Raw genomic sequence first — 16,549 nt, 5'->3', positions numbered from 1 at the left:
AGTGATGTTTTTTTTTTTGTTATGAGAAAATTGGATTGCAGTTTTGGTCTCAGGACCAAGCTCTGCTTTCATGTGGTGGAGAAATGCCGCAGACTTACAGAGTTGTTTCACAAAGCAGACACTATCCTGCGTCTTCACTTAGTTTGTATACAATTGTTTCACCTCATTTATGAAACCCATATGCTATGAAACAAAAACATATTCACGGTTCCAATTTAAATGTAACTGTTTATGCTAACGCCACAAGAAGCGCTGAGATAAACAGTGACAGCAATAATTAGCTCGAAATAACAATGTGGCATAATTGCTACCAGATTCCTCGTCATTGCCTTTCTCTCCGAGTCTGCTTTTTATCGGCGATAAATAACTAGTCTGAAATAGGCTATGACTACTTTGCAGAGCGAGAGAGAAAAACTATGATCAGTAATTTCATGAATCATGGTTTAGGCAAATAATACACATGTTAAAAAACGAAGAACGTGGACGATTGAAAGAGGCCAACATTTTCCGGGTTAAATTTAGCACATTTTGCCTGTCACTATACATGACACTTTTTGACCTTATTGGGCTGAGTTATTTTATAGCCTATATACAGACAACAATAAAACATGTAAAGGCCTTTGTGTTCCTCTTCTCTGTGACTGACTGACACACCTGAGACATGGATGTTGTTGACCCCCACTATCCTCCAAAGTTTTCACATAAGAGATGGATATATATGTTTAAATAGGCTTAATCTAATTCCTTCACAGACTTCCAAACCACAAATCTAAATGGCCCAGTGCACAAGACAGATAAAATAAGCCTATATTTCTTAGCCCAACAGTATCATAACATATTAGGCATATTAGTAAGATGAATACATATTTTTTGAATCTCTCGTTTGAGTAAAGGCCTAAACCATTGAACAAAAATAGCATCTAATGAATCAGAATGAATTGTCAACTCAATGTTCACCAATATTTCAATATATATATATTTTTAAATCAGATACATTTCACAATAAACTAACCACCAAAACACTTCACTGTGGAGAAGTCCAATTCAATTAGGCTACATTTGCATTTCAGTCATTTAGTAGACGCTCTTTAGCCAGAGTGATTGGAGTTAAGTTCCTTGCTCAAGGGCACATCAACATATTTTTCAACTAGTAGGCTTGCGGATTCGAACAAGCTACCTTTCAATTACTGGTCCAACGCTCTGAACCACTAGGCTACCTGCTGCCATTTAATACAAGTTGGTTTTGTGGGTGCTGATGATAGGCTACACGGGTTGATAACGCTTGTGCGGAGGTAGGCTATAGGCGATACTCTACTCACCCACCACGGTCTTTCCTCTGTAAATTGTTGATTCAATCATCAAACGTTGGTGGCGGAGTCAAAGTGAAATGCAACTGCGGCTCCCTCCGGTGGTCAATTGGCATCATGTCTCGGATGGATAATTGTCAACGAAGGGAAATAAGGCTGCGTTTACACAGGCGGCCTAACTCTGATATATTTGCCCACTAATTGGTCTTTTGACCGATCACATCAGATCTTTACACATCAGATCTTATTAAGAGCTGATCTGATTGGTCAGAATACCAATTAGTGAGAATTTTTAAAATCAGAATTGGGCTTTCTGTGTAAACGCAACTGAGGCACGTTTTAGGTACTCAGCACACTGTCCTGCTGCTAATAGTTTCTAGATCCCCTCTTTCGTGCTACTCGTAGCCAACTGCCACTTATCAACTGCCATTCTCTTGTATTGGCCTAAGTCGTAGCAGGCTGCATTGAGTTTTTGCGTTTCATTGTAACATTCTGTCTGAAAGTGTGTAGTTGGCATAGGACACTGGACACTAAACATTAAAACAGGATAATATACTGAATTTAGACGAATACTTAAAGAAGGTTAAAAACCACAGGCCGGATTACTATTTTACCATCTGCAGATGGTCTTGAAGTGCGAGGATTTTACACCTTCAAAAGTGATGAAACGTCGCCACCGTGTGTCCTAGATGTCTCCTCGGGAGGCACAATCAACGCATCAATAGTCGATGTGTGTTGTAGATAAAAGTTTAATTTGAACTCAAGATGCAAACTAAGCGTATAGAGGTCATGCATTTAAACACAAAATACCAGGTAGCGTTATTGTTTTGGGGGGGTTATGTATGTATTTATTTATTTTGGGGGAGAGCACCCCCCTATCTTTGCCATTGATAGCTTCTGTGACAACATAGGGGTTTTGGCAGCGCTATTTAGCACCATCTTCATTTCAAAGTAGTAGAATGACATTTCTTCCGAGTTTATTGGCAGCAACAAACTGAAAAGGTGCACACTAGAGTGAACTGTTTACTACAGGCATAAAGCCAAAGTTGGTGATTTAGGCCTACTTTCACCTGCAGTGCTGGAGTATAAATTATTGTCTGATCACTCCTGCTGAGCTTTGATCCCATAAGTCCATCTGTTGACAACTTTAAAATGGTGAAAGCCCTTTATGGCATGGGCAGCAGCATAACAGGGTTTTTCTGGCCAAGTGCACCTCAAATCAAAATCAAATCAAATTGTATGTCACATGCTATGTAAGCTTACATATGGTCCCTGCCCAACAATGTAGAATTTAAAAAACAAATAGAAAGAATAGAAAAATTCTAACAAATGTAACTTGGTTATATAGACTTATCTATTCTATGGTCTTGTCATCACATCTCGAATAGCTGTACAGGCCGTTGTATCCATGCATGTAGAGACTAGCCAAAAGTTTATTGTCATTGAAAATGAGAAAAGAAGACCAAAGACAATTCATGTTTTCAGCATTTTGTTTATTAGTTTAAAAAACAGTTTAATATCTCTACAGAGTAATTGATCTCTACAGAGTAATTGATCTCTACAGAGTAATTGATCTCTACAGAGTATTAGATCGCTACAGAGTAATATATCTCTACAAAATAATAGAGCATAACAACATATTTTCCTTATGGGTGCTTGGGTTCCATCGTAAAACCAAAGCCCAGGATAAAGAGGCTCATTGAATGTGGTCTGGACTCAGTGGAGGACGGTCATTGTGTCAGAGACGCTGTAAGGAGAGAATTCCTGCCTTGTAGTCCAGGTACACTCCAACTTTGGAGGACTGAGGGCCTAACGCTACAGTCTTACATTATTTCTAGGGAGTTTTTCCTAGCCACCGTGCTTCTACACCCGCATTACTAGCTGTTTGGCGTTTTAGGCTGGGTTTCTGTACAGCACTTCGAGATATTAGCTGATGTACGAAGGGCTATATAAAATAAACTTGATTGATTTGATTGATTGTGCCTGAACTAGTAACCCTGAGTAGCGGCAATCTAAACTCCACGATTGATCATTGACTACAAATCCAGAGTCTGCACTTGATCTGCTTATGTCTTTATACGAAACTGACGAAAGAACACCCTCCCAACTCCATTCAACCTCCCAATAACAACGTCCAGACAGAGCCTCTCTACACAGTACCTGCCAGCTATAACTCCATTCAACCTCCCAATAACAACGTCCAGACAGAGCCTCTCTACACAGTACCTGCCAGCTATAACTCCATTCAACCTCCCAATAACAACGTCCAGACAGAGCCTCTCTACACAGTACCTGCCAGCTATAACTCCATTCAACCTCCCAATAACAACGTCCAGACAGAGCCTCTCTACACAGTACCTGCCAGCTATAACTCCATTCAACCTCCCAATAACAACGTCCAGACAGAGCCTCTCTACACAGTACCTGCCAGCTATAACTCCATTCAACCTCCCAATAACAACGTCCAGACAGAGCCTCTCTACACAGTACCTGCCAGCTATAACTCCATTCAACCTCCCAATAACAACGTCCAGACAGAGCCTCTCTACACAGTACCTGCCAGCTATAATTCCATCTCTCTAGATGCTCAAGATATGGCTGCTTTTCTAAAGTAGCCGTAGCCTTTCTGCCATCCTCAGACAGAGAGAGATTCATTTGTGCTGTGTTTGGGTCCAAAGTGAGACGACAGGAATCTGGAAGAGTAGAGCCGAGTCTCAAATCAGCTCAGTCTCAAATGTCTACTTTGGCGTTTTAAGGGAGTATTAGTAGAGAGAAAATGTTAACTGCTTTTGGATAAAGAAACTTACATTGTAAGAATTCAGCTCTTGTCTCGGGCTCTGGTGGGAGCAAAACATCCACCTGATTCACTACATACAAACACAAATATATATTTTGAAAGAATTGTTGTTAAGTTCCCAAAAATACAGTAATAATAGTTCTCAATGCATAGGTAATCTTATTTATTAAAAAGTTGACACGGAAAGGTGTGGACTCAAGTCACATGACTTGGCCGATACTTGACCCGAATCACAAATTTGATGACTTGAGACTGGATTTAATAGAACATAAAATTACTTGACTTGGAGCCTCAAGACTCGACTTTAACTTGAGACTGATGACTTGAAATTATCTGGGCAGGTTTTGTAAAGTTTTGTCACTTATTTTGTGGCAACGAGTCTAGGTGCATTACTTTCCACTGCAGCCAGAGACAGTAGCTTGCAAAACCCGTGCAACAGATTGACAAGTAAAACACACAATCGGCCCTCTGATTGGACCAACAAACTGTCAATCATCACGGGTCGGTTGAGCTAGTGGTTCCCAAAGTGGGAGTCGGTGACGAAAACGGGTTAGGGGGTCGCGAGTGTGAAACTGAATGGGAAAAATACATAATGTTTTTTCATGCATATTTTAATAGTCTAGATAGGTATAGCATACCATTTGTAACTTATGTTTCTACATTTGCCAATTCGAGCAGGTCACTAACATATTCTGACGAATTTATTACGTCTTTTGTGAGGAAGAAATGATCGATCATGCTTGCTCTGGACTCCAGAGAGGTGACATGATATCCCTAGTTGATATTGACTGATTAAAACTATATTTGCTTTGACAAAGACCAATTTGAAGTCAAAATGCGTCAGGAGAGGTGGGACCAACTTTCAGCTCAAAATGCAGGTGTAAAACGCAGTTTATTTCTGTATATTACGTTCTGAAAAAGAAGCATCACCATTTACAGCTGTAATGACAGTTTGCGCAGCGATTGTGTCCGCGTGTGCATGTGCGTGCGCGGGGGTTTGCAAGCTTTGAACCACTGATCTAGCGAAAAGATTGTTGATTTGCTGTACAGTTTTAGGACGGGTGCAGCGCAAACATCAAACTGTAGAGAGAGAGGATTACCATAAATAAATATGCTTCTCCAAAATAATATTAACGGTTTACTTTGCAAGCTCACCAGCAATGGGGCATCAACCAACAATTACCAGCATATGCCTACTGGTCTTTTGGTATGTACACATTTCTTGAAATTGATCATTTAGTTATGAAGCTTGCATTTTGGAATTTGTTGTTCAAATTAATTAATGTATAATCATAATGTGATGTAGACAAAATAATGAAAAGTTTGGTCGCCTCAATAAAGTCTGGTAGCCTCAATAAATAGACAAAGATTTGTAGTTGAACAAGTCATTGCATGTATAGACACTTGACGAAACTTGTGACCCTACTCGACTTGTTCTTATTATGCATGACTTGGACTTGACTCAACCCGTTCTACTTGGGACTTGACACTCGAACCTTGTGACTTGCTTGTGACTGAATAATAATGACTTGGTCCCACCTCTGCTGACGCATTTCGACATCAAATCGGTCTTTGTCAAAGCAAATGTATTTTTAATCAGTCTAAAGTTAGAGAGACCACTACTGGTACAGTATTTTACAGACCTGTGGTGGAGATCTTGGACCATTCCCCCTCAATAATATCCTACAGTGCCGCTGTCAACTCAGACATATCCTTACAAGGATATACGTCGATGCTGGGTAAGTCTAAAGGTATGTTGAGACTGGAGAGATGGATATTCCTGGAGGGAGATAAAGAGACAGGGTGAACAAATGTTCCTGGAGGGAGATAAAGAGAGACAGGGTGAACAAATGGAGATAATCTATTGATTCGCAAAGGAATTGGTTAGTGCAGTTCTGTTGATATTCCATTTTTTTTTATTACAAATGCAGGTGTAAGCGGTCTAAGGCACTGCATCTCAGTGCAAGAGGCGTCACTACAGTAACTGGTTAGAGTCCAGGCTGCATCACATCCGGCCGTGATTGGGAGTCCCATAGGGCGGTGCACAATTGGCCCAGCGTCGTCCGGGTTTGGCTGGGGGTAGGCCATCATTGTAAATAATAATTTGATCTTAACTGACTTGCCTGGTTAAATAAAGAAAATAAAAAGTGCAGTGTAGCTGCCTGGAGAAAACGTATGTGATCATGTATGTGTTTGAGCGTCTCCATCATCTGGTCCAGCTCCTTCACGAGGCCTTCAGCCAGACTCACTTTAGCCTTTTCCTGGGCTCTGATCAGCACCTTCACCAGCTCAGAGCGCCTACCTTCACCAGCTCAGAGCGCCTACCTTCACCAGCTCAGAGCGCCTACCTTCACCAGCTCAGAGCGCCTACCTTCACCAGCTCAGAGCGCCTACCTTCACCAGCTCAGAGCGCCTACCTTCACCAGCTCAGAGCGCCTACCTTCACCAGCTCAGAGCGCCTACCTTCACCAGCTCAGAGCGCCTTCTCTCAATGTGGTTGATTTTCTCAGTAAAGACATGTCACTGTCCTTTACTGATGTGTGTGCAGTCCGCTGTTAGGACAGAAATTAAAGCCAAGGCAACAAAAAAAGACAAGGGGTTGACGGATGCTTCTGGTTGTTGCAGACACACACTATCCCATATTCTATTAAAAGGCTGTTAGACATAGCGAGACTATATCAATACTCACAATTGGCCCAGCGTCGTCCGGGTTTGACCGTAATTATAAATAACAATGTGTTCTTAACTGACTTGCCTAGTTAAATAAAGGTTAAATAAGAGATGCTATAGTTTATTTGAGATCCTTCAGCTCATTTTGCCTGCTGGACTTCCTGTTGACTCCTCCCCAGGAGGTGATGGAGAAACATAGTGGACGAGCTTGTTCTGCACAGCTGGAGGATGACGTACTATTTAAGCAGCGAAGGGCAGCGTGCTGTTGAAATCGAGTACCGGAAGCGGCAAATGTTGATTCCAACTATAACGCGACAGATGAGCGGGACAGTTCAGACAGATTGAAACAGCAAGAATATTTTCTCTAACTAATGACAGACGACACCATGACACTGCTCCATTTGCCTCAAAAATGATCAGAAGTTAGTTTGTCTCTACTACGTGCATTTTGTTTTGTTTTCGACTTCCTCATAGCGGACCTTGCCGTTGGCTTTGAGCAGTGTTCGCTGCCCCGGGAAAATGTTGGGGTTAAGTGGGTTGTAATCTTCCTATAACTCAGACAAACATGACGTGAATGCCAAAAATGGGGATTGAGAGAACACCGTAACACGTTACTTGACACCCAGTGTCATAATATGTCATAACAGCGTCATGACTCATACATTTACACCTGTTGTGACATACTGCGTTATTTTATGATTGGTTATGACACTTACATAAGTGTCAAAACCCACATTTATACATTTAAAAAAAAAAGTCCCAGCCAATAAGTTCCTTTTTTAAATATTTGTTTTCGTTGTAATGAATTCTTTAGTCATGTTTTTTTTAATCATATTTGAAATAACTTGTCAAAAATACACTTAATGACACAGTCAAGAAGCATTATGACCATCATAAGCCAGATAGGCCTATCACATACATGCCCTTAAACCACTCATCAGTCAAAAAGAGGGTGTCTTGACCTGCTCCTGCATTCATCCCAGTCATTAGCAACAGATCATTGGAGTAGGTGCATGTCTGACATCAGTGTGTGTGCAATTACAATTATAATTCAACATGGTCAATTTACTTGAGTAAAAGTAAAGATACCTTAATAGAAAATGACTCAAGTAAAAGTGAAAGTCACCCAGTAAAATACTACTTGAGTAAAAGTATTGGGCTATAAATATATTTAAGTGTCAAAGGTCAATTTCATTGATCAAATATACTTAAATATCAAAAGTAAAAGTATAAATAATTTCAAATGTGTTATATTACATACCATATGGCACTACTTTTGTAGCCAGAGGCACACTCCAAATCACAGACATCATTTGCAAATGAAACTTTGGTGTTTAGTGAGTCCGCCAGATCAGATACAGTAGGGACAACCCAGGATGTTCTCTTGATAAGTGCGGGAATTGGACCATTTTCCTGTCCTGCTAAGCATTCAAAATGTAGCAAGTACTTTTGGGTGTCAGGGAAAATGAATGGAGTAAAAAGTACATTATTTTAGTGAAGTAAAAGTTAGCAAAAATATAAATAGTAAAAAAAAAAAAAAAAAAAGACTTAAGTAGTACTTTAAAGTATTTTTAGTATTTTTCCCCCCTAGTCATTGTAAGGGTGGCGCTCTGGGGGTTGTGGTGCACTGAACACTGGAAGGGTGGCACCTTGAAGGCGTGGTGCACTAACCACTGAAGGGGGAAAGCTCTGGGGGTTTGGTCCACTGACCACTGGAGGGAGGGGGCCTTGCACTGGCCACAGGTGTCTGGTATCCTTCCCATCTTGGCTGGGGGTGGGGCTAGCTGGCTGGCTGTCTAGGGTAGGCATAGGGAGCCTGGTAAGGCTGAGCTGGTTGTTGGGCTTGGGCCCGGTAAGGCTGAGCTCGTTACTGAGCTGGAACCACTGGGCTTGGGCTAGGTAAGAATGGGCTGGTAGCTGAGCTGGGGTCTGGTAGGGCTGGACTGGAAGTTGAACAGGGGCCTGGTAGGGCTGGACTGGAAGTTGAGCAGGGGCCTGGTAGGGCTGGACTGGAAGTTGAACAGGGGCCTGGTAGGGCTGGACGGGAAGTTGAGCAGGGGCCTGGTAGGGCTGGACTGGAAGTTGAACAGGGGCCTGGTAGGGCTGGACTGGAAGTTGAACAGGGGCCTGGTAGGGCTGGACTGGAAGTTGAACAGGGGCCTGGTAGGGCTGGACTGGAAGTTGAACAGGGGCCTGGTAGGGCTGGACTGGAAGTTGAACAGGGGCCTGGTAGGGCTGGACTGGAAGTTAAACAGAGGCCTGGTAGGGCTAGACTGGAGGCTGGTAGGGATGAGCTCGTTGCAAAACTGGGGCCTGGGCCACAGCTGGTGTGGTTCTACAATACCATTGAAGTTGTGGGTCTGTCCAGTATACGTAGGCTTGACTTTGTGTCCTGTACCTCAGACCCTGGGTTGGATCAGGTGGTAAGGTGGCCATGTAGCGGATGATGGGTGGAGCCTGTAGGCTGCTGGTCTGGGATCCATGGGACTGGGGGATTGTGGCATCTAATCCGTAGGATTGTTTTGATCTATTCCCACTCAGGGTGCAAACTAATCTCTGGAGGGTTATGTGATCATCTGGGGAGGCCGGGATGGCCTGGGTTAGGTCGAGGCCGGGATGGCCTGGGTTAGGTCGAGGCCGGGATGGCCTGGGTTAGGTCGAGGCCGGGATGGCCTGGGTTAGGTCGAGGCCGGGATGGCCTGGGTTAGGTCGAGGCCGGGATGGCCTGGGTTAGGTCGAGGCCGGGATGACCGCCTGGGTTAGGTCGAGGCCGGGATGACCGCCTGGGTGGCTGTGCCACCATGCCACCATTCGGCACCATGTAAAACAGGATGGGTGGGCGGTAACACAATGGGTATGTCTACAAGAACCCAAGGAGACCCTCTCAGCCTTTTGACCTTTTATTGAATAGATTTTGCATCGTTGGTCTTTGTAGGCTTCAGACGGTGTAACAGTTAAACAGATGTGATAGATGGTAATACTAGGATGAATAGAACAAAACATGAGTTTTTTTACAGGTGCTGACAAGCGTTTAGCTGTACTTAAGATGCTTTTACTAACTCTTAACACAGCAACACACCTACGTCACACAATTAGCCAAATAGTTCATTTTCTGCTCAAAACCACATTTTGTTCATTAAATACCAACTCTACATTTCAAAATGCTAAAAAAAAAACAACTCCCTCTACGTACACTAACTATCAAAACACGGCAAATCCGACTCAATATCTAATCATTCTGTCAAAACACTAGCTCATGTTTTCTATCTAAGAGGAACATATAGTCAATCACAGCACAATGACTTCCAAAATACTAACAGTTGATGGCATTACAAAAACAGCATTACTTTTCATGTTTCAGTTCTACCTGCAGACAGACAATATGAAATTCATAGTTTTTTTATAATTCAGTTTCCTTTTCTGTAAACCACTCTACATTTTTTGGTTGAGTGTCGAATGTGGGCATTTTTGGCAACATACTATCTAAAAGTGAATGAGTCATCTTTACTTTATAGAATGTACAGTAGGAAAGAATAGTAAGTGACAGAATTGCTTCAGTGAAAGCTGTATTAGCAACATGGCCTTTGGTTCAACAACACATCCAACATACATGGCCTTTGGTTCAACAACACATCCAACATACATGGCCTTTGGTTCAACAACACATCCAACATACATGGCCTTTGGTCCAACAACACATCCAACATACATGGCCTTTGGTTCAACAACACATCCAACATACATGGCCTTTGGTTCAACAACACATCCAACATACATGGCCTTTGGTTCAACAACACATCCAACATACATGGCCTTTGGTTCAACAACACATCCAACATACATGGCCTTTGGTTCAACAACACATCCAACATACATGGCCTTTGGTTCAACAACACATCCAACATACATGGCCTTTGGTTCAACAACACATCCAACATACATGGCCTTTGGTTCAACAACACATTCAACATACATGGCCTTTGGTTCAACAACACATTCAACATACATGGCCTTTGGTTCCAAATGTGTAAAAATAAAACACAATTACAGTCAAAAAAAAGGCACAGAAGGGAAAAAACACTAAAATGCACAGTCCTGTTCTAATCTATACGATCTTCAGCATTTGGCCACATGTTCTCGTCCACATCACATCTTATGTCGTCTCTCGCTAAGCACCACGGATAGAAACGCTTGGCATGCCTTATCCACCCCTGGCAGTCTTCAGCTGAGATGTCTCTGCAGCCGGCATCCATTGCATCCAGGAGGGACATTTGGTCATGTGGCCGATGATCATACACTTTCCACCTCCAGGCAGAAAAACATTCCTCAATGGGGTTGAGGAAAGGCGAGTAGGGGGGAGGAAAAGGGAAACCATTCTTGGATGGGCTGCAAACCAGTTTGTGATTGCATGTGAATGGTGGAATGCTACATTGTCCCATGCAATCACACGTCCTCCTGTTTCCTCCCAGCTGTTCCCTTTCTGCTTCTGGCACCAGTAGTTGGTGGAAGTCATCTCAACACAAAATAAGGAGCTCAGTGTTGTAGGAACCAATCTGAAATTTCTGCAGGACCAAACCAGCACTCCAGATGGCAGCACACATTGTGATATTTCCTCCTCTCTGACCCGGCACGTCAACGGTGGCCCTTTTCCCGCCTACGTATTTTTGGCAGGTTAAACCCTGCCTCGTCTACATAAATGATTTAATGTGGGGTCTGATTAGCCTCCAACTCCATGACTCCTTGAAATAAATATCCTACTGTATGTACTAGAACCCATGTTTACATGTAGAGTAGCATAGTGTAAAACTCACTATAGAACTAGACATAGTGGATAGACGTCATACCTGGACGTATTGGTGCTGGAGTTCCCTGACCCGCTCACTGTTCCTTTCAAAGGGAACTGTGTACAACTGTTTCATTCAAACTCTGTGTTCGGTCAGAGTCTGAGCCAAATGGTAGTCAGGCTGATGCTTTCCACATTGTGAAATACCAGGTTGTCCTCTACAATTCTGCACTAAATTTCTCTCAGTTTTATTGCATTGTCAGCAATGACCAATCCTACAATGGCTCTTGGTCGTCACTGAGGAGCTTTCCTCTTCCCCTAGAGGGAGGAAGACGTTGCGTCCTTTAGAGGAACAAAAATACAACATATGTATTTGCATTGGGACTGGTGGCCTACCGTTACAGTGGGACATAGCAACAGTAATGATGAAATAAGCCCTTGTGAAATGCATCACTTACCTGTTGGTTTGTTGAAAATTCCGGAATATGGAAGCCACGGTTGACTGTCTGAGATTAGGCTGGACTCTTTCACCAGCCTCTCTCAGTGATAGACCATGGCTCTTATGTCATCAGTGACAACAGCTCTTACTCTCCTTTGAACACCACCACGCATTCTTACTCCTCTCCCCCTACCTCTCCTTCTCCCTTGTCCTGGCCCAGCTACTCCTCTCCTTGGTCCAGCTACTCCTCTGCCTGGTCCAGCTACTCCTCTGCCTGGTCCAGCTACTCCTCTGCCTGGTCCAGCTACTCCTCTGCCTGGTCCAGCTACTCATTTTTTACATTTAAAAAAAAACATTTTAGTCATTTAGCAGACGCTCTTATCCAGAGCGACTTACAGTAGAGTGCATACATTTTATTACATTTTACATACTGAGACAAGGATATCCCTACCGGCCAAACCCTCCCTAACCCGGACGACGCTATGCCAATTGTGCGTCACCCCACGGACCTCCCGGTTGCGGCCGGCTGCGACAGAGCCTGGGCGCGAACCCAGCCCAGCCTGGGCGCGAACCCAGAGACTCTGGTGGCGCAGCTAGCACTGCGATGCAGTGCCCTAGACCACTGCGCCACCCGGGAGATACTCCTCTGCCTGGTCCAGCTACTCCTCTGCCTGGTCCAACTACCCCTCCTTCTCCCTTGTCCTGGTCCAGCTACCCCTCTGCCTGGTCCAGCTACCCCTCTGCCTGGTCCAGCTACCCCTCTGCCTGGTCCAGACATTATTTGTCTCTGCTCCTCTGTGTTGTTCTGTATCCACACTTAACAAAATCAATCCAAAGAGTCTCCTTTGTACTGTGTATGTTCATGTAATTGAAAGAACTTCAACACCTGGCTATGTCTGATTGAGATTGGAATCAGCTGTGGTTGGTCTATTTAACACATCTTACGATCAGCTATTTCTCAATGATCTGTTCATTCAAAATTGCTTATAAGCTGTTTTAATACAGCTTTTGAGCTGCTGTTGTTGCAGAAGTAGAACTATATTTAAGGTTTTGAACATCAGGTCTTCATATCTGGCATGCTGTGTGCAAAGCATTTGTAAATAAGACAAAAAAAATCCATCATTTTGGTATTGGGTAAGCTTGTATGTAAAGAAAATTAGATCATTTTAGAAATGTGTTAATTGACTGCATATTCTGTGAAAACATGAATTGTGTTAATCGTTTGTACAGATGAACGTGGTACCTTCAGGCGTTTGGAAATTGCTCCCAAGGATGAACCAGACTTGTGGAGGTCTAATATTTTTTTTCTGAGGTCTTGGCTGATTTCTTTTAATTTTCCTATGAGGTCAAGCAAAGAGGCACTGAGTTTGAAGGTAGGCCTTGAAATACATCCACAGGTACACCTCCAATTGACTCAAATTATGTCAATTAACCTATCAGAAGTTTCTAGAACCATGACATTTTCTGGAACTTTCCAAGCGGTTTAAAGGCACAGTCAACTTAGTGCATGTAAACTTCTGACCCACTGGAATTGTTATACAGTGAATTATTGTTACGCACACATCTAAGAAGAGGGAACGCAACACCCTGCTGCAACTCAACTCCCCGTGAAGCGAAAGAGGTATGGGACTGTAGGTGCGAGTATGGATGACAAAAGGCAGAGAATTACCGTTTACTAGGAATTTATTTCTTCACACGGTAATATGGGGAAAAGGGGCTGGACGGAACCAAAGCAAAGAAAGTAAATGTCAAAGCCCCCTCTCCTACCATACCTGCCTACCCACTACTTACCTAACTAGCACCACCTGGTGCGCTAACCAAAATACAGGGGATGGTCCGCCCAGGTCTTACCTAGTGTGCCTAGACAGTGAATATACTATGGGTATATGTATGCCCGCAGGCCTCTTGCTTAAGCACTCCCTAGGTGCCTTCCCCTTCCCCCCTGGGAACAAATGAAACAGAATATTAAACAATTTCAAACACACTGAGAAACACAGGACATCAAATAAGCTGAGCAACAAACTAACACCGAACATACCAAATCTGCTCCCATCAACAACTAACATAGTACGTACCAATTGCCTGTCTCACTCGCAGCAATGATCTCACTTCTGAACATAACACTGGCTTTTATATAGCTTCAGAAGGAATGGGTAATTGGAGACAGCTGCGTCTTGACAAGGGGGCGGGGTCAGCTCCAATTAGCCATGGAGTTGACCAATCAGCTGCTTGGGGAGAATTCAGGAAGCCATCTCCTGAAACACACAGTCAAACACACAAACTACAACAAAGAAACTGGGGAACGTAACAATAAGTGAAATAATCTGTCTGTAAACAAATGTTGGAAAAATGACTTGTGTCAATCACAAAGTAGCTGTCCTAACCGGCTTGCCAAAACTATAGTTTGTTAACAAGAATATTGTTGGAGTGGTTGAAAAAATGAGTTTTAATGACTCCATCCTAAGTGTATGTAAACATCCGACTTCAACTGTACATATGGACGAACGATATTAGGAGAACAGTCTACTCTATACAGTCTATACTGTTTTTCTATACTATTCTACTGTATGCACATATGAGATGAGTAATGGAAGATAAGTAAGTATTATTAAGTGAATGAGATACTGTAGAATAGTATAGAAGTAATGATAGATATGTACACATTATTAAAGTGACTAGTATTCCATTCCAGTGATTCCTAGTCTATGCCTATAGGCAGCAGCCTCTCTGTGCTAGTGATGGCTATTTAACAGTCTGATGGCCTTGAGATAGAAGCCGTTTTTCAGTCTCTCGGTCCCAGCTTTGATGCACCTGTTCTGACCTCGCCTGGATGATAGCAGGATGTACAGGCAGTGGCTCAGGTGGTTGATGTCCATGATGATCATTTTGGCCTTCCTGTGACATCGGGCGCTGTAGGGGTCCTGGAGGGCGGGTAGTTTGCCCCCGGTAATGCATTGGGCAGACCGCTGTGTTGAGGATCAGCGAAGTGGAGGTGTTGTTTCCTACCTTCACCACCTGGGGGGGCGGCCCGTCAGGAAGTCCAGGACCAAGCTGCACAGGGAGTGGTTCAGACCCAGGGCCTCAAGCTTAGTGATGAGCTTGGAGGGTACTATGGTGTTGAATGCTGAGCTATAGTCAATGAACAGCATTCTTACGTAGGTATTCCTCTTGTCCAGATGGGATAGGGCAGTGTGCAGAGTGATGGTGATTGCATCGTCTGTGGATCTATTGGGGCAGTAAGCAAATTGAAGTGGGTCTAGGGTATCAGGTAAGGTAGAGGTGATATGATCCTTGACTAGTCTCTCAAAGCACTTCATGATGACAGAGGTGATCTTTACGGGGCGATAGTCATTAAGTTCAGTTACCTTTGCCTTTTTGGGTACTGGAACAATGGTGGCCATCTTGAAGCATGTGGGGACAGCAGACTGGGATAGGTAGATTGAATATGCCCGTAAACACACCAACCAGACATATCTCAGCTTTACATAGGTTGGTAGACATATTTCATCAAACATCAATAATACAGATAGACTTCTCATTGCTTTAACTACTGCTGGAATGTTTAGCCTAAAGCTATTCATTATCAATGTCATTATCAATGTTCAAAGATAAAACCTTTTACCAGTGCCCCATTTCAAAAATCAAAACTGTCCACTTCATGCGTCAATAATTTTGCGAGCCACAATGCACACTCCTTTTGCTCTTTAGATACACACGATAGCAACACCATTTCAATACCTGGTTACTATGACTACACAATATCAATATATGGTTACTATGACTACACGATATCAATACCATACAGCCCCTGGTTACTATGACTACACGATATCAATACCACTCCTGGTTACTATGACTACATCTACTTTTCCCAACGCCTGGAGTCAATTCTTTTTCAGTTCCTCCACCAATTGAGCCAAGATAATGCTCCTGTTCAGAACAGGAGTTGTTGTACACACCTTTCAGGTCATCCTGATCGCAGCAGCCTTCAATACAGGGCCTACAGTAGCTGTGTCCACAGTCAATAGTGACCAGCTCTTTCAGTAGATCCAGAGACACAACAGAACTGGTCCTGATTCAACTGAATTCCCTGCTGGGCCATTTAGCTGTTTACTGTCACAGAGACAAAGATCATTCTTGTTTTCTCTGACATGATAGTTGGGCGAGGGATCTTCTGGATTCTTATAAAACGGCTACATGGGAGAATCTCAATTGCCCACTCTTCACGTCCTTTCTCCTCACCTCCTTCTCAAAGTCCATTGGAGAAGGTCAGAAGGGAGGGGGATCTCTGCCTTTCTAATCTAATGTGTTTTGAGAAGGAAGCGAGGACGTGAGAAGTATGCAATTGACATTATCCCAATGAGTGAGCGAGAACCAGATAGAGGACTCCTCTTTTTGCACCATCTCCCGGATGTGTGTGTTTATATCATAGAGATGGAAGAGGACATACCTCGCATCTTTGCCATTGATCCCTTCTGTGATCATTTCTATGACACCTAAATTTGCCGTTAAAAAATGTTAGCCTCATTTGGTACTTGTGATTGGGCTCTATA

The sequence above is a fragment of the Salvelinus fontinalis genome, chromosome 13 (assembly GCF_029448725.1).
Source record: "Salvelinus fontinalis isolate EN_2023a chromosome 13, ASM2944872v1, whole genome shotgun sequence".
In the NCBI taxonomy this organism is placed as follows: domain Eukaryota; kingdom Metazoa; phylum Chordata; class Actinopteri; order Salmoniformes; family Salmonidae; genus Salvelinus; species Salvelinus fontinalis.
The sequence above is the reverse complement of the archived record's forward strand: the minus strand, read 5'-3'. Positions refer to the sequence as shown.